Source organism: Dipodomys merriami, unplaced genomic scaffold (assembly GCF_024711535.1).
Source record: "Dipodomys merriami isolate MVZ:Mamm:240054 unplaced genomic scaffold, mDipMer1.0.p SCAF_13, whole genome shotgun sequence".
NCBI lineage: Eukaryota > Metazoa > Chordata > Mammalia > Rodentia > Heteromyidae > Dipodomys > Dipodomys merriami.
Window position 1 is genome coordinate 19,368,098 of NW_027202604.1, and position 19,954 is coordinate 19,388,051.

General features: G+C 37.4%; 1 protein-coding gene across 13 annotated transcripts in view; it reads right to left on the reverse strand.

Annotated features, from left to right (window-relative positions):
- Fhit (fragile histidine triad diadenosine triphosphatase) overlaps window positions 1-19,954 on the reverse strand; it is a 1,320,449-nt gene that overhangs the window by 1,044,389 nt on the left and 256,106 nt on the right. Inside the window, exon 3 of one of the 13 annotated variants that reach the window (XM_070018841.1) lies at window positions 16,095-16,167. The exons of the other annotated variants lie outside the window; for them this stretch is intronic. The gene's annotated coding sequence lies outside the window, so the exon portion shown is untranslated. The remainder of the gene's footprint in view (window positions 1-16,094; window positions 16,168-19,954) is intronic. 13 annotated transcript variants of the gene reach the window in all.

The following is a 19,954-nucleotide window of genomic DNA, read 5'->3' on the forward strand; positions in this document are numbered from 1 at the left end:
GCCATTAGCCATTTTCCTTCCTTCCTTGACTTTCCTCTCTATTTGTTAAGATAACCCTAACATTTCTCCAGCTTAAATCCTTGATAGAACAACATTGACAGGTAACTGCCATCTGCTGTCACTTCTGAAACCAGTAATGTCAGAGAAGGAACAGTTAATTAAAATTGTGCAATCCAATTTCCATCCTCTCACAGTCAATAAATGCACAATTAAAGGTAGCTTTCAGCACACTATGTAACTAATAAAAGTCACATTCTTGAATAACATTTGGTTGTTAAAAATCAAACATTATTAATGTTAAGCATCATGCCTTGATGTCCATAAAACTCAATTTGTATGGTGGATTTTTGATACTGAGATCCATTAAGGTTTCCTTCTAAAAAGAAATGTATCTACAATCTACAAGCCACTTATGGGAACAGAATCTGCCAGAGTATCTCAGACAGGCTCACCTGTCTGGTGAGCTTTGCTACAATTTCCTCACATTTCTAAGTTACTCCAAAAGCATTTAAGAAAGAAAATGGCATAGAACTACAGTTGGGATTTGAGACCCTGCAGTCAAATGCTTGCCTTTCAACTTTGCCTTTGCTACTTATTAAACATGACACTGTAAACACTTTCCTTCAAATATGGACCCTCAATTTCCTTATGTACTAAATGAAGAAAACACTAGCCATTCCTAAGGTTGCTGACAGGATTAAAGGAGATAATATGTATAAAGTATTTTAAACAGTGATGAGAATCTTATAAGGTTATCAATATAAATTACTCCTCCTACTCAATAGCTTATTTATTCAATAATTTTATTCCTTAAAAGGGCCTGGTAATTTCAGAATACTTACATGTTTGATATACAGTCATGTCCCTAATAGAAAGGGGATACATTCTAAGATGTCCAGTGAATATTGGAAACCATAGACATTATGGAGTGTATATACTATTCTTGTTTCTAGACATTATTTTTCACTTAAAGGAAGAATTTTATGGCTTTTCTTTCGCATGTGAGAATGGTCAACCTCACCACTATTGTGCTTTGGGGCCAATGGCAAATAAAGTTAAAGGTGTCTTGAGCATACCTCAAAAGGGGATCTAAAACCTAGACTGCTACTAAACTGACTACCAGGTGAGTAGTACATATAGACTGGAAGCACTGCACAGTGGAATGGCTCATGCCCCAAACAGGTAAGAGACGATTCCATCATCATTCAGAATGGTGTACTTAGGAATTTTTTGTTTTTGGGATTCTCAATTTAATGCTTAAGACCAAGTCTGATGTCAGGTAATGGGGGAAAAAAATGAAACTACAGGTAAAAGAGGGAAGGCACTGAATATTTGTTTGCTTATACAACTGTGCTATTCATTTTTCTATGGAATAATAAAGAGATGGTATTTCAGAATTGCTTAGTTCCAAATGCTGCCATTCATATCTGGTAGAGTTGAAAAGGAAACAAAAGCAAAGGAAAATGAAGAAATCACCTAGAGACCTCCCCATCTCTTCTTCTTGCTTAAAAAACTAACTCCATATGAGTCTCACTGCACTTCCCAGGGAGTACTTGTGAAAGTCCCCGATTTATAGAAGTATTTACTTTGGGGCATGGGGCTTCTTTTTCAGGTTTATCTCTGGGAGAGCTTGCTGAAGCTGACAATCCCCCAATTTCATTAAATTCTGTTCAATTTCAGCATTTTTTAAAAAGCATATAGAAACCACACTGGCAGTGGCTATTTAAATTTCCCAGTGGATGCCAAAAATAATAAAAGGACATTTAAATGACCATTTTTTTGAGTAGAGCCAACAGCATGTGGCCTAATTACCCAACTATGTGAAAAAGTCTATAGAATTTCACCAGAGTATGCACGTTTCATATGGACAAATCAGAAGGCAAATGGCGATCTCATCAGGGTGTAAAGAACTTTTCCAGTCTAAATATAAGGCCCAGGTTTATCAGGGTACATATCCCCTCTACTGTGCTCTCAACTTACTTACAAGAAATGATAAATGGGAAGAAATTGATAGGGTCACGGATGAATATAAATGAAGAAAATACCATTAACTCCATTTTAACCTGCTGAGTCATATATTGTTACAGATGAGGAAAACAAAGTTCAGAAGGTATAAGTGCCTCACATACCCACCCCCCAAGAATACTGTAGCTGATGCTATTATTTCCTCCACATGCTCCCTTACATCCATTAGCATCTTTTTCTGTACTGTTGGTGATCTCTTCTCTATAGAAGTATATTTAGTTATCTATTATTGTTTTTCTTTTTGAGACAGTGTCATATAACAGCCACAGGCTAGTCTTGAACTCCTACACTCAATCGAGTCTCTCCTTTCAACCTCCTAAGGTCTAGGACTACAAGTGCACCTCACCGTATTCAATTTCTCCAGAAGTTCATAGACTTAGCACTTGCTCCCCTGTTCTCCAGTTTCTGTTGGGCTAAGGCAATAGTGGAAGCATCAGGGAGTCATACAATGGGAGGAAAGCGTTTGGGCTATTTATTCCCTATACATCACCCTTCTCATCCGACTGAGGAGATGTGGGTTTTTGAGAGGTGCCCTTGTTCCACTACTTATGACTGTAGTTCCTATCAAAGTTTTCTATTTCCCCTCCAGGGCTCTCATGGGTTCAGGTAACTGTGTTCTTCTGCCTCTCAAGATTTTCCCATAGCTGCCCGTGATGGTTTTCCTTTTCCTCCTTTCCTTTTTTAAACTTCATTTCCCTTAATTATACTTACATCTTTATCATATCTCATTCACTACACTCTCCTTTAATCCCTCAGCTTGGGTGCTTTCTGCTAGAGAAAGGAGAGTGGTATGGATAGTTTATAGAAAATTATTTTCCATGGTTTCAGTTACCCCCAGGCAACTGAGTAACATGATGATGAATAACATCATTCCCCCTGCTTACACAGGTAAGCACTTTGTCCAGTCTGTCCATGCTCTATGTGCTTCCTTACTAATAGTCATTCTGTAGCTGTCTTGGTTATCAGATTTAATGTTGTGGTATTTCATTGTTTGTGTTACACTAAGTCTTATATAATATCTTAATACTATGTCACAATGCCTATATCATTTAACTCACTTCAGCTCATCATCAGAAGAGTGGAACAGTACTATGATATTCTGAGAGAGAGAGAGGGAAACCATATTCAAAGAGTTATAGCATAGTAATATTTGTTCTATATCTTACTATGTCTAATTTATAAATTAAGCTGTGATGTATGTGTGGTATATGCAGGCATAAAATAAACAGTATATTCAAGAGTTTAATATTATCTGGGACTTCAAGTTTCCCCTGAGTTGCCTTGGACTATACCCTTACAAATAAGAGAGGACTACCATAATTTTTAAAAATGATATCACCTGTAGTGCTTAATAATAGAGGATAGAATTAACAAGTCAATTAACCAGTCAATGTAATTGAATATTACAAGTCATTCTTAAGAGCCACCTATATATCCTGTTACAAAGATATCTACAGTATATTAGCAAGAGAAAAGAGAGTATTAAATTGTATGTAGAGGGCTGGGAAGTTGGCTCAGGGGTAGAGCGTTGCCTTGCATGCATGAGGCCCTGGGTTCAACTCCTCAGCACCACATAAGCAGAAAAAAAACCGGAAGTGGCACTGTGGCTCAAGTGGTAGAGTACTAGCCTTGAGCTGAAGGACAGTGCCCAGGCCCAGAGTTCAGGCCCCACAACCGGACCAAAAAAAAATTGTATATAGAATAATCCAGTTTTTTCTTTGTCAAAAATTCTGATATATGCAAAGAAAAAGGCCTAAAAGTACCTGTCCACTAAAAATGTAAAACAATCTGTATTTTTTAAATGTACATGGTAAGATTTTTTTTTTAAAGTGAGGCCATATGTCTGTTATAATCACTGCTACTGGAAAGGCAGAGGTAGAAGATCCTGGTCTCAGGCTAGCTGTGCAAAAGTATGAAATCCTATTTGAAAAACAAATTAAAAGCAAAAGGACTGATGATGTGACTCAAGTAGTACAGTCCTTGCTTAGCAAGTGTGAAGAACTGAGTTTAATGCTAAGTACTGCCAAAAAAGAAGAAAGAAGAAATAGATGAAATCATTTAGTGATATTCTTATAACCCAACATATTCAAAATAATAACACTTTAACAGGTAATCAACATAAATGAATAATGAGATTATTCCCTTCTGTAAAATATTCCCTTCTGTAACAAGTTATAAAAAGCTAGTGTGTGGGGCTGGGAAGGTGGCTCAGTGGTAGAGTGCTTGCCTTGCATGCATGAGGCCCTAAGTTCGATTCCTCAGCACCACATAAGCAGAAAAGGCCAGAAGTGGCTTTGTGGCTCAAGTGGTAGAGCACTAGCCTTGAGCTGAAGAGCTGAGGGACAGCACCTAGGCCCAGAGTGCAGGCCCCACAACCAACAAAGAAAAAAAAAGCTAGTGTGTAATTTCTACTTGTACTATATGTTAATTCCATCCTGCTACATTTTATGCTCAATGTCCACATGTGGAGAGTGATTAAAAGATTTGACAGCTCAGGTAAGCTCCAAAAGCAGGTGTGAAGATGATTAATTTGAAGTTTTTAAACTTTTTTCTTTGTTTTTTTTTATTACAATTATCATTTGTAATTTTATTATTGACTTCTGTAATGAAAAAACAACTAATTTTAAATATTGGGAACAGCTGTTTTTCTTCTGATCTGTGGACTATTTTTGGCTCATTTTTTTAAAGCAATCATAGACTAAATGCTACACAGAAGGGGTGATGCCATTCTTTCTTCCACTCCCCTTTGCATTTCCTTTGGATAGCTACCTATCCTCAGCATCAGCCTTTGGGCATAGGAGTAATTATCCCTCTTTAGAGTGCTACAAAGCCAGCTCCCGCTCACCAGTGGTGAAACTTGGAATCTATCAGAATTCACTGCACTGTTTTAACAGCTCTGATGGGCTTGTGGAAGGGCATGGAAGAAGGCCAGAAACTGCTTAATTTGAGGTTAATTAAATAGTGATGACAAGCCTTAATCTCCAACTTGTCATCAGATTGTAAACACTGATTGCAGCTGCAGCAATCTGCAATAAACCTATTGAAAGAAATCTTGACCAGAATAAAATGAGCGTGAAGCTGAGAGGTGAGATCTGAGAAATCCAGGCCTTGTATCTGAAGAAATGGAAAGGAGAATGTGTCAAATCTGATTTTGGGATAGGCCTGCCACCACTGCTAATCGTCTATAACCTCCTCTCCTCATGTACCTGGAAGCTGACAGAAACAAGCATAGAGAGGTAAAAACATCACACTGACAACCTGTAAAAACCACAGTTGTTTCTATTAGCCGCTGAGGGGGCTTCCATGGCAAAGTAGGAACCACTCTTATCCAGTAAAGCCCTGGACAGATGGGCTGAGCACCATTCACAGAGTTCATTAAGAGAGAGAGAGAGAGAGAAAGAGAGAGAGAGAGACAGAGACAGAGACAGAGAGACAGAGAGACAGAGAGACAGAGACAGAGACAGACAGAGAGACAGAGACAGAGACAGACAAAGAGAGACAAGACAGACAGTCAGAGGCAGACAGAGAGAGAGAGAAGAGAGAGAGAGAGAGAGAGAGAGAGAGAGAGAGAGAGAGAGAGAGAGAGAGAGAGAGAGAGGAAGGACAATAGCTGGACTCTAGTGGCTCAGACCTGTAATCTTAGACTCAGCTGGCTGAGATCTGAGGATTGTGGTTCAAAACCAACCTGGGGAGGAAAGCCCCTGAGATTTTATCTCTAGTTAATCACAGAAAAAGCCAGAAACGGCAGTGGCTCAAGTGCGAGCCTGAGCAAAAAGGAGCTCGGGATGGTGTTCCAGCCAAGGACCAACAAAATAAAGAGAGAGGGGGAAGGAGAGAGTAAGAGAAAGAGAGAGAAAGAGGAAGAGAGAGAAAACTGACAAGAATAAATAAAGGCTGAGTATGTTAACTACCTACCCGGTATCAGCTCTCATAAACATTTTGTACAGTGGGTATCATTTCCTCCATTTTAAGGAATAAAATAACCTCATTTTAAAGAGGTTCCCTACCTTGTATCTGGACATACAAAAAAAAACAACTCCCTCATTCAAACTCCAAACCATAAACTACTGTCTCCAGCTGTAAGGCAGTATTGAGGAAGTGGCAAAGGTGAAAGAATAGTCAAGTTCATGTGGAAAAATAGAAAAATAGGAGCAAAACAAAAATCACCAAAGGAGATGGTATCTAAGTAGGGAGTACAGATGGCCTAATTTTTAAAAAAACAGCATATTGAAATGAACTCCAGGAAATGAAAACAAGAGATTTTTTTTCTTTTTTGCTGTTTTTGTTTACTTTTTGTTCTGCTTGTACATTTATGTCTTTAGGAATATAAGGGGAGGCACAGAAATGGAGGGACAAAGTGTGAACAGATGCAGCAATGGTCTCAATAGATACTGTGGGAAAGGAACTACACAACTTATAAGTAGGAATGTGAGGGAAAAACTGGTAGAGAACAAGGAAAGGAATGAGATTGTCCAAAAAAGAAATGTACTTTACCTGACTTATGTAACTGTAACCCCTCTGTACATCACCTTTATAATAACAATACATTTTTTTAAGGCAGATGCTGACACTTGGTTAACTTTTTTTTCTATGTGTGTCTCTGAAAGTGACATTTGTGGCCCCACTCCATGGAGACACTATTATTCTTCCAGACCCAACTCAGGGTCAGTTAGACCCCTGCTGGGAAACCTTCCCAGGACCTCTTGGTGAGATGGGATCTGTACATAGGAATTAAAATGATTGTATGTGGGAGATGGACACCACAGAAAGCTAGGCATTGTGTTATACAGAAGGAAGTTTCAAAGAGATAAGTATCTTCACTTGATATGAGAACACTTGGGGAAAGAATGGTGGACGCTACAGTTGATCAGTTTAGAAAGAATTCATTTGTAAGGTTTTAATTCATGTACTCTTCCCTGAAGCCTTTTGGAGTAAGACAAAATGTTCATTAATGCATTCATTTGCTGTGATCATGCTAGAGAAATAGCAGTGAGTACAAGTGTCCTATCAAGACATGAAAATGGCACAGTAAGAATAAAGTAACATAAGTAGAAAACTCTGGTCAGTGCTCCAAACAATAGGTAAATGTAATGTTAGGATTTTATCCAAATACCGGATTAGAATCAATAAAGAGAATAATTAGGGAATTAGAATCAATAAAGAGAGTAATCAAGAAATTAATTTGCAGGGTTTTTTTTATATTCAAGAAGCTTGAAATAGTCAACCCTGTCCAGAAATGGCACCTCACATAAGCATGCTCCCTACCAGGCATCAGACGTGGCCAGGCTGACACAGAATGAAGCAAGGGCCTTGCTCCTGGAGAAATTCTCATTTCTTCTGACTAAGAAATGATGATTCTATTTTCTATACAAAATACTTTGTCAAGCTGGGAGCCAGTGGCTCCGCCTGTAATCCTGGCAGTTCAAAGCCAGCCCAGGCAGGAAAATCTATGAAACTCTTATTTCCAATAAACCTCCAGAAAACCAGAAGTGGTGCTGTAGTCAAGTGGTAGAGTGCTCACTTTGAGCTGAAGAGCTGAGGGACAGCACATAGGCACAGAGTTCAAGCCCCACGACTGACCAAACAAACAAACAACAAAAAAAAAACTTTTTCAGATGGCAGAATGACCAAAACTGAGTTTCCAGAAGAATCATGTTCTGCAAACAGACAGAAGACAGCCTAAGTCTCCTAAGCAGCCCAGTAACATTCTGCTTCTGTTGTCTCCCAGATCATCCTAACACCTATCTCTTGTTCTCTTAGTTCTATAAGCTCCTTGAGGACAGGGGCTGTTAGACTTGCACCACATAATACCAGAAAGGCACAGCATGTAGCAAATAGTGATGAGATGGGTAAATGTGCATACAGGCTTTTTAGAAAGACTTACATCCAGTGTTGTGGGCCCTATAATTGAACTTTCTTGAATAATTAATGAATGTGAAAGTTAGTCAATCATTCCCCTCCTGATTAATAGGTTCTCTTGTCCAACCAGCCACTTAGTTCCATCAAAATTTAATAATTTTCCACAAAATAAATATACACTGTATATTTATAAACTATATAGTACATCAAGAGTTCCACTTTTAATAAGCAATTAAGTAATGCAGAAAGACTAAGAGTCTATTAACTTAAAAAGAACTCTATGAACTTGCTCTCCAAGCCATCATTCATTTACTATCCATTTCTCTTCTGACTTTTAAAAATATTTAGCCAGGAAAAATGAGCCCTAGAAACAGACTAGATAACAAACACTTTCTCACATTATATTAAACATGTGAAGAATGACACAAAGTGCTTTTGCTGAAGATTTAACATATACTATTCCTTCTTTGAAGAGTACATTAGAGAAGATCAATATGAAACTGAGATACTATGTGTAAAATGTTGGATATATTCATTGAAAAATTATGAGCCATGTTATGGAACTTACCCAGGTCAGAGCTAAATTAAATTATTGATCTACATCCATTTTTTCTTTTTGACCCTCTCCAAATCTTTATACCATGCATTATTGGCTATATAAAAATAAATCATTTTGTTCTAGGCTCAGAATGCTTGCTGATAATTTTCTAAAATTGATTGTCTTCTTGGAACCATTCAGATTTACAAATTGAGCTCCCCTTTTGAAAGGTCTGCCCTGGGCCACGCAGGCTCTGTACCTCTTGGCTAAGTTTCCAACCAGCATCTGTTACCTAGGTAACTGGCACACCTCCAGTCACCTCCCCCTCCTACTAGGTTATATCCTGGGCCACCCCTGGCCTTCCAACTGACCATAGCAGATCCCAGGCCCTGAGTTCACATCTAGATGCCTTTCCCCCACACCTCTTCCTGTCCCTGGCCTAGATAAGTCCTGGCCTGTGGTGGGTCTCCCCTTTTGGCCATGCCTCTCCACCATGCATTGGGTGGGGCATGCAGTTTGGTAAATAAACTTTTCCTGCCTGAATATCACGTGGTGTTCTCTTCATCAGTTACCTAATGAAACCTACCTATTTAATATACCTTACACCTTTCATAAACACTAAAACGTCAGCATAAAATTCATGCACTTACAGCATGAACTCAAGGGGGAAAAGGGTGATTTTCATTTTTTCTGAATATAAAAGAAAATATTGTTTTTACTAACACTATTTCATAAACTTTTTGTTTCTTGATACATTACAATGATGAGACCAAAATGCATTCAATTGTTTAAAAAAACAAAACAACTCTATTGCTGGGCAAAGTGATGCAATCAATACTTTGTGAACTGAAGTCTTCAATTTTCAGACCTAAAGCTTCCTCAAAATGTATAACCTCAAAAATCTGTAAGTAGCTTTACCAATTGCCTTGAAGATTTCTTTAAATATAAAGAACTCTTATTCCCATCAGCCCCCAATGTGACAAAGGAATGTGTCTTGAATTAGGATTTTTCTCTCACTTACTGAAAAGGGGAAATGTGAAAATATTTTGCAGAAAATATAAACTCCAGTCTCACATTAATTCATGATAAAAGGAGCTGACATAAGAGTTTTGGGTAGGAATGATCTTGGATATGAAGCTATATTTAGCCAGTAACTTTTGCCTACAGAAGAAATATTTTCTCTTTAATGAAGTAAGATCAGATACAGAGGCCTCTTCATTTATTCTAATGGAGATAGGCACATTCTGATTTGTGCACCAAATTGTTCCTAATGTGTAGTTTCAATATTTTTAACAAAATACAGTAAAAAGCCATTTCAGAGTCTGATGAGCAAAACATGTAAACTTACAAAATGTCTGCCTCTCTCTCATGTAGGGAAGTGGTCTACTGTATTTCACACCAATTGTCACAGCAAGAAGCAGCTAGCATTAGAGCCATGTCCCACAGTCTCACACAAATGCCAATCCCTGTGGCTAGGACAAGGGGATTCCAGCGTTAGCTGGCCAGAGGGACTGGCTCTCTCTACAGGTCTGCTCCAGAGCACAACGCCCTTTGCACTAGAAATCAATGTCATCCAACAAAAACTCCAGGAGAAAGTTAAATATCAGCAGCAGCAACAGCAAAAAAAAAAAAAGAAAAAAAAAAGAAAAAAAAGTCTCTTGTGTAACAGTCTCTCCCCACTGTGTTTCTGTCAGATGACAAGAAGCAATAAGGAAAACAGAGCAAGCAAGGACTGAAGGCAGGAAACTCAAAGAACTCTAGAACTTCAAAGCTGGAAAGGGGCAAAGTTTCAAATAGGAAGACATTCAAGCTGCCCTGCTGTGCAAGAATGCAGACCCTTATAACGGACAGCAGTGGCTTTCTCTACAGAGCTTCACCTGGATACTTTCCACAATTCCTTCATCAAGTTTTGGGCTCATTGGTCTTCATGTTCTCAGCAAATCGGATGGAATTCATTTCTCACATAGTAGACTCCATCAGGTGAGTTCACAAAACTAACATATAAAACTAGAATACTATAGTAACAGCCTCCAATTTGCAATCCAACTGTTGCACAGATGTCAGAATGACCAGTATGTTCACTCCCTTCCTGTAGATGCCTTCCACACAAAGCCAAATCCTAATCAGGCAGCAATTTGATGGGTAAGGAATCTGAGTGAGAGGAGTTCATTTGATGAATTGAATGTTAAATGGCATCAAGGGAGAGGGAGTCACCAGTGGGAGAGAACACGCAATGTACATTGGCTGCAGCTCCCTGCATCTGTTGCCATAACAAGAATGGCCCTGCCAATAGAAAAACAACACTCCAAATTCCTCGGAGGCAGCCCCATCTCCCCCAAAGAGAACTACAGATGTACTCCTTCCATTATTGATTAATCACCATTTGAATGGCAAAGTATTAATTTTGCTCTACCCAACCCACATCATTTTACTTATGGCAAATTAACATATGCTCACTGAAACAAATGAACATGTGAAAAACAATGGAACAAAAAGAAAATGTATTTCTTCCACACAGAAAATTATAGGTGAGTAATCTTTCATTATCTTTCTTTATACACAATTTAGGATTTTCATAGAAAAATTGCATCTGCAGATAAAAAGCAGGTGGTTATCAATTATTCCACAAGATTTGACCTAACATACATATGTAAATTATTATCATGATATTAAAGTAAGATCACACCTTAAATTCTGTGTGACTGCTTTTGTTTTGATTAACAAAGGATACACATACACACATGTATACACACACACACACACACACACACACACACACACACACACACACACACACACACACACACACACACACCCCTTATCATATCACTATTACCACTGCAGATAATCTTGCAAATTCTCATTTCCACCATGTCTTGGTTATTTCTTCATAGAATTCTTAGATGTGAAACTGGTCAGTCAAAAAGGAGACATATACATATTAATTTATAAACAGCTTAAGTTGCTTGTACCCAATAATAGCAAGAGTTGAATAGCTATGACTATACAACTGAAGCCTATAATTTTTTATTCCCTGATTTGTTACAGAAAAAGTTTGCCAACTCTGACCTAAAGTCTATAATTAGCTAGAAAAAGACTGCAAACACCTTTTATACAATAGGACACAGACTTCACATTTTCTAAAATTCACCAGAACCATGAGCAGATTACTTCCACTTCAAATACTCTTACTCCTTTTTAAAATCCATTCAAAGGCTCTATGTGATATAAATTCACTGTCATTAGAATAATATAAAGAATACTACTGGAGAAATGTAGTTCCATTATTATATTTTATTTTGTGCTGGCACTGGACTTGAACTCAGAGTTTGGGTGCTGTCCCTGGACATTTTGTTCAAGGCTAGTATTCTACCACAGGTCCACTTCTGGCCTGTTGGTGGTTTGAGATCAGAGTTTCACAGATTTTCCTATCCTGGCTGGCTCAAACCTCAATCTGAATCGCTAGAATTACAGGTATGAGCCACCAGCACCTGGCATCCATTATTTTTACTTATAGAAATTATTATAACTCAAGACATAAATAAAATCTAACTAAAACAAAATGAATTGCTATAAAATTTTTCCTCAGCATTATTGTGCAATAATTTACAATAAAAGTCAATATACATTTTCTGAAACATAAATACAAAAACTGATTGTTAACTAAAAAGATTGAAAGAGATATCGTATCTTGGGTTTTATTTGAATAGCTACAAAGATTAGTCTAGATTCCTTTTTACTCATGGGCAAAACTCTGAAAGTTGGCTAAGGAAGAATACATTGCTTGTTTCATTGAGAAAGAATCATTTAGACCATGTATAAATTATTCTAAATTCCCATTAATTAGGTTTTAATCTATATGACTATATCATATGCCGGAAAACAACCCAAATACAAACTCTATGAGATTGTTTTACTGCCATTACTTTAAGAGCTATTTAAAAGATTTTCTATGGGATAAAGATTGGGTGATTTATCATGGTTTTATGCTCCTTTAATCTGCTCTATCTTCCCATTGTAAAATAAATATTGGTTTTAAAATAAATGGTTCTGCCTAGGTTTTGATGAGAAAAATTGCCCTGTAAATCACAAACTCACATATGCCCGGACTCTTAAGTCCAATGTTAACTAGCCCATTCTGAAGAAAAATAAGTCAATTTTATGGAACAAAACCTAAGGAAGACAATTACTGATGAGCATTATCATTGCTTCAATGTAACAAATTGAGAAAAGAGCTTTCCCACTCCATGTTCTTAATCTTCAAAATGACTACAAATTGATACCAAACTGGTCCTTCAAGTGGACTTTCAGAAAAAGCTATCTTTAACCTAGCTTTTATGATATTCTTCCCAACTTGAAATAATACAGCTATAACTAAACACAAACATAATTTATGGCTATATGACATCCTTATCAATCAAATCTATTTAATAATTCCTTAGCATATTTCACAGAGCTCTCAAAAATCAATAATGTGTATACTTCCCTATGGTAAGCACAGTCATTTAAATATACTAGAGATTATAAATAATTTAAAGCAATGCTTTACACAAACTATCACTGATATAAAATTAATTAACTAGCTTTTCCATTTTCAATAGATTGTGACTTATGTAATACATAGAGAAAATATAATAAAAATGAACTTAGAAATTTTAACAATGACAAATTACCACAAAGCCAATAAACCAGAACTAACCAATAGAAACACAATGTGAATCACAAGAGTAATTTTATGATTTCTAGTACCTACATTAAAATTGTGAAGAGAAACTGGGTACCAGTGGCTTATGCTTAGAATCCTCACTGCTCAGGAAGCTATGATCCAGAAGAACAAACTTTGAAGACAACCTTAGTAGAAAAGTAAGAGATGCAGGAAGTGGCGCTGTAGCTCAGGTGGTAGAGCGCTTGCCTTGAGCTGAAGAGCTGAGGGACAGCGCCCAAGCCCAGAGTTCAAGCCCCACGACCGACAAAAAAAAAAAGAAAAGTAAGAGATGCAATCTCCAAAATAAGCAGTAAAAATCTGGAGGAATGGCTTAAGTGTCACAGCCCCATGAACACCATTTATGTTCTCTTTTTCTCTCAGGACCATCCAGCACAGCAAGTAGTAATGGGCCCTTAATGATTTTTGGTGTGTTGTCTGTTGTTTGTTTCTTGTCTTTCAAAGAATAATGCTTTGCCTTGTCATTCTTCTAAACAACTTAAAAATATTTTTTTTCTTTAAGACAAGGTCTTGCTAGGTTTCTGAGGTTGGCTTCAAGCTCACTATGCAGCCAATTCTAGCCTTAAACTTTTACTCATTCTGCCTCAGCTTCCTGAGTGCTAGGGTACAGGCCCCATGACAGTATTACCAGCTTTCAACTTGCTTTGTAACATTTCATTACTCCTTCCTCTACAGTATTGAATTATTCTGCTATTCCATTTATTTTCAGTTGAATTTTTACCTTACCAGTGTACCAGTCAAGATATTCAGTTATTTATAGTCTTATAACCCATAACTTTCCTACTGTCTTCATTCTTTAACTACCACAGCATTTTAATATTTACTAATTTCTGCAGTCATTTTAGGTGATTCAAGAATCGTTTAAATGTATTTTTCAAATGTATAAAAGTTTTGATTTTTCAAATGTATAAAAGTTTTGATATCTAATGGTCTCTGCTCTCTTTTTTTCTCTAAGGTAAAGAATGTAGAAATATTAGGTTTTATTCATCAGTGTTAAAGTTTTCTCCATCTATATTCTCTGTTAATAAAGCTCAAAACTGTATATCCATTTGACTAAATTAAATCAATTATGCTGTTGTCTAAATCTTCTTTACCTTCTTTATTTTTTAATGGGTTTGATACATAGTGTCTGGGAGAATATGGTTTAAAATTCTTAAGATTATGATTAGGAATGGTTTCAGGATCTCTTGGTGATTCTTTCAACTTTTCTTCATTTATTTTTGAAAGGATGCTGCTAGGTGATGGAGATTCAGGATGAATAAATCTTCCCGATGAATTATTGCTTTATCATTAAATAATAACTGTCTTTTATCTGTAATAACACTTTTTGTTTTAAAGTATTTTTGTCTGACACTAATATAGCACCATGGCTTTCTTTTGGATGCCATTAACATGGCCTATTATGCCACTTTTCATCTATTTTCTTTCACTCTTCCCATGTCATTATCCTCAGCAGGGTGCTTCCTTGTACAGAATTTGCAAGGAGAATATAGCTGCTCTCTCATCCAACTTAATGATCTTTGTCTCTTGGCAAGTAAGTTTACTCATTTGATATTCAAATATAAATAGTTGTCTATTGGTAGATAAGTTTAATCACTTTATATTTAAACATATTTAGCCTTAATTTCACCATCTAATTAACCTACAGTTTCCCCAAAGTCAGGTATTATGGTCTCTAAATGACCAAATTCAGTACACCTAGCACCTTTTATTCTTTTAAAGCTGTAAGAACACACACACAAACACACACACACACACACACACACACACACACACACACACACACACACACACACACACACACACACACACACACACACACACACACACACACACACACGACAGTAAAAAAATCCCAAACTAAGGGTGGCCAGTCCACTGCTGTATTTCTTTCCCTGTAATGAGATTAAGAAAACCCATTTATCATCTACTGGTGATGGTTTGCCTCTTCTCTATCACTCCTTCACTGCCATCTGAAACACCTCTCATTCTGTTTCTTCTTCCACATTTCTTCTTCTCTACCCTCATCTCATCATCTCTTACCCTGACTACTGTGTGCATATCTCTTCTCTCTCTGCCATCTTTTTACTACTTCACTCTCCATTCACCTTCCAGGTAAACAAAGGAAGGGCGCCAATTCACCCTCTAGTTAAATGAAAGTTAAAAAATTAAAACTTTACAGTATTTCTCAAACTGAGATCCAAAACACAACCCAGTCCCTTCAGAGTCGATGACAAATTTTCTTTAAATTTTGTGGTTTAATCCCGATTAATGTTCTAAAGAATTTAAATGACAACCTGATAATTGAACTGTGCTTTCCAATAGCAGTGACTGAGTTTGTCTTTATTTCTCTTCAACTCTGTTCTATTCTCAGTGTCACTAGCACCAAATAATCACATAATATGACAGCTTAACTTTCAATATGTCAGTAAGCACATCTGGCTGTTTGGTTGGCATGTCCTAATGTTGAATTTGTCCCAGGGCTGCTATTGTTCTCTTCAGTGAAGACAATTTGCAATTGAAAGATGTTTTCATGGAATAAGGCTTTAATTTATTAAGTTATTTAATTAATGAAGACTTTGATATGACATCATAAAAACTCATAGTGTGGCAGAGTAATGGTCTATTTTAATTGTTATAGGCTAATGAGAAAAGAACAAAGGCAGAATTAATATGTAAATGATGTGTTTATATCAAATGAAAGCCAAGTGATGCTATACAAAAGAAGGTTCCCAAATTTTTCAAATAAAGAAAGGTGGTAGGAGAATTGAATCAGCAGCAAAGGCATGGCAAATTATTAGAACCTTTGCCACAGGAGTCGATATACTTTATTTCTTTAACATTTATTTATCAAGAGTGTATTAAATGCTTAATCATTAACTACTGAGTACTAAACACTGTTCCAGGCACCGAAGATAAAGAAATACATAAGACAGGTAAAATCCTTACCCTTGTGGAAGTTATATACAGCTCAAGATCAGGTTATTATGCATCTATAATAGGATGCCAGGAGCAATAAGCTCTGTGGATAAAACAAATCATGGTAAGGAGATATGGAGTGTTGAGGGAGGAGAACTGCTAAACAGGATGAAAAAGGATTCTCTCAGGAAATGACGTTTGGGCTGAAACCTGAGTGCAGCTGGGGCAGACTTACAGATAGAAGCCACAGCAGATATAAAGATGCTCAGGGAGGAACAAACATGAAGAATAGGAAGAAAAACAGTGTAAACAGACCAAGGGAGAAATAGGGAGAAGAGTAGGTATCATAGCAAGCAAGGCAAAGGCCAAAATCTTGAAGGGTGTTGAGGCCACGGTAAAGAAACCAGATGTTCTCTTGAGGATGAAAGGGAGCTAACATAGGCTTTATACACTCACAAGCACAACAAAGGGAGATAGGTGGTGGAGATATGAACAGATAAGATAGAGGTAGGCTTGTACAATAGCCAGAGGAGAGGAAGTAGCTTCCTCTGGTTGCTTCCATTCCACAATGAAATCCAACTGAGGAAATCAGCAAAATGGGAAAAGTGGAGGTGGGTTAGAGGGTTAAAGTGAAAGTAAAAATGTGACATAGTTGGCTCAGAGAATAAAAGGATTATAAAAGCAATATTGGTATATCACACAGAGCAGAGGATCTACATAGAACTTATGGATATGCATCATCTAAAACAAAGAAGCCAATATGGCTTTGTGTTCTTCTTAATCCATCCATACAGGCCCAGTATAGAAAGAAGTTGATAAAATGAGAAAGTGTCAGAATTTCACCTCATGAGGAGGATAGAGAGAGATGTGCAAAGGAATTGAATGTGCATGTAAAAAAAAATGAAGCATAGTTAGGAAAAACAAGAATGTAGGACATGAGGAGGAGGAGGAGGAACAATATAGAAAAGCAGTAGGCTTGGAGACCCCCCAAAAAACTCCTATTAGAGATGCTAATGTCATATGAGGTAACATCCCTTAAAAGTCAAGAGGTAGTAACCAGAGGGAAGGATGCTTTGAAATACAATTTGAAGGTTAGAAGAGCATTTCTTAACAAGGTCAGTATTGGCATTTGGGTTGAAACGATTCTTCATTGTGCAGAACTGTTTCATGTACTGGATGACATTTAGCAGCTTAGTTTCTGCTCTCCAATAGTCCTTCTTACTTTTCCAGATACTCCGTAGGAGAGTCATACTTCCTAAATGGCAAACCACTGGCTTGGAGTATCACCAGGAGGAATAGAGAATTGTGCAATGGAGAAACTCAAGGAATGTAATGTGTGTTCCATGTGTAGGGTTTTCGCTTTACACCAACAGTGATAGCAAGAGTGTGATGAACATAGAGACAGTGACTTGGAAGGTAAAATACAGAAGAGTTGGCTATATGATAGTTTGATGAAAAGCTGTGTAAAGTTGCAATGAACCAAACCACTACCAGAGTAGGGATAAAACAGACCCTAAAAGAGAGAATGACCAGGAAGCCTGAGTAACCAAGAACACGAAGCAGCAATGGTAATGGAAGTACCTAGCCACATTATCCTGCTATGCTGCAAGAGAGACAATAGCCACAGGTGCTTAGGAAAACTTTTCAAGTGAGCCTAATGTGTCTAAGGAACTACTCTATCTTTGTTCAATTTTCATGCATTGTAAGCAGTCACATGTGACTAGCAGTTATCACATTAAAAGCAAGAAGAGTAAAAAGTGAAGGAACCCCTCAGAAAGAGTTTCAAATTACAGGAAACTCCTCTCACTCTCTGACACGTGTGAGGAAGAGGGACAAGGGCAGTTGTGGCTCTAGATGAGTTTGTAGGTCTGTAGCAGGAAGAGAACTCATACTCAACAGCATCCCTGTTTTCTATAAGCGGGACTCCAAAAAGTTATGTTAATTCATTTTAGCCTCCTTGTACACTGTTATAGAAACTTGAAACATCTGGTATTAATAGAGTCTGTTTTTCTAAGTGTCCTTTCCCCAAGATTGAGTTTACAACTCTAACAAAAGGAATAAAAATGCAACTTCTGTTAAAATATTTTATGGTTGTCTAAAAATCATGTTTCTTGCTTTTGTATGCCAAAGTAGAGAGAGAGATGTGTTCATTAGAATCCAAAATCGGCTATAGGCCTATAATTTATGCCTTCACAATAAACTAACATGTTCCAAGCTTTCTCCCCATACGAAACCAAACGCATAAAAGGTTTGCTACAAAGTCACAAGTGATAGTGCTCATCTGTATACACTCACCACCCAACTGAGCAATACTAGGTAGGGGCCTACAACACTCACCCAGCTGCAGAATCCCAGTCTCCGGCTGGGGGAAGACAAGAGAACAGGAATTATCTAGATATTTCTTGATACTCCATTTAATTAGAAAAAGAGAACAATGTAACAATTTTTTAGTTTTTTTCTCATATTTGGTACCTCCAATTTCTATGTTTTTACATTCAAACTACTCTATAGCCCAGCAAAGGACAAAATCCCTAGATTAATAGATTACAATGTACATAAATTTAAAAAAAAACAAGCTCTGTGAGGCACAATACTATAATTGGTTGTATTTCTTAGCAGACAGAGGTCAGTCTCTTTTAGTACTTGAGGTACATTTCCCTTAAACATCCTCATCTAGACTATGTGCTAGGTGTCCTCCTAGACTCCAGTTCTTAATAGTTGATTCATCCATAAGGGGGTCTTTCGTATTAACTTTGTGTCTGAACTCTAGGGCTTGGCGAAAGTCAGGAGAAAAGCTCAAATAAGGGCTAAAAAGCCCATAGAAATCTACAACATTGGTGAGCTAGAGCCTACCAGAGGCCCGAGGCCCAACCATGGATCCACTTTGGGTCCAAGATACAGATTTATACTTCATTATAAAAAAAAATCCATGCTTCCTAGTTCTTGGCTGAACCAAGAGGCAAGCCTTCCTTTCCCCATTGACTTGCAACTGATAGGCCTTTGATCAGCATGAAACCAAAAATGGATCATGGTGCATGATCAGTAACTCTTATTAAATCTTCAAGCCCTGGCTACTACCAGTGAACAAGAATACTCAAAGGACAGTAGGTGAATGGATTGCTTAAAGTCCAACTCAGCTACGAAGAAAAGTTATGAAGACCAGCAGAAAGAAACTAAATGAATTCCACCAACTCTTCCCCCTCAGTTCACATGCCCCCTTTCCTGCAGGAACCAATTGGTAGTGAAATATCTATAATAAAAATAGCCAAAAATTTTAAAAAGAAAGGCAATCCACAACAACCCCTGTAGAACTGAGAGTGAAATGTAATGATTAGCCAGTATGGGCTGCAACTGGAAAACCACTTACAGAAGTAGCATGATGAATGATTTTTCCAAAAGGTCAACACTGCTCTTTTATCCTCACCACCCATCAGTTTCCATCGCTTTTAATTTGTATGGCACATTACAGAAAGCAGGCCATAAAATATTCACCATAAAAGTTAACCTTATTTTTCAACATTTAAAAAAAAGAAACATATAGATGGATCTTGCAGAAGTATATGGTCTAGCTTCTCAATTAGGATTCCTTGCATACATTAGAAAAAAAGTGTTGACATTTAAAACCTTGTTATAAGAGGTAATGCACTCAGCAAGTTCCAAAACTGGCTGCCCTAAGCTTGGCCTTGCTGATTCAGTGTTAGTTCTCCAGCAAAGGATGGGGGTAATTAATTCTCTTACCAAATACCACACCAGAAGAGGGCTTGGGTTATTTGGAGATTAGCATTTCTCATTTTGCTTCTCTACAAGCATCTGCTGTTAGCTGGTGTGAATGCCAGGCTTTCAACTTTGACATGCCTATAATATATCCTGACAAGTGAGCTGTGAGACGA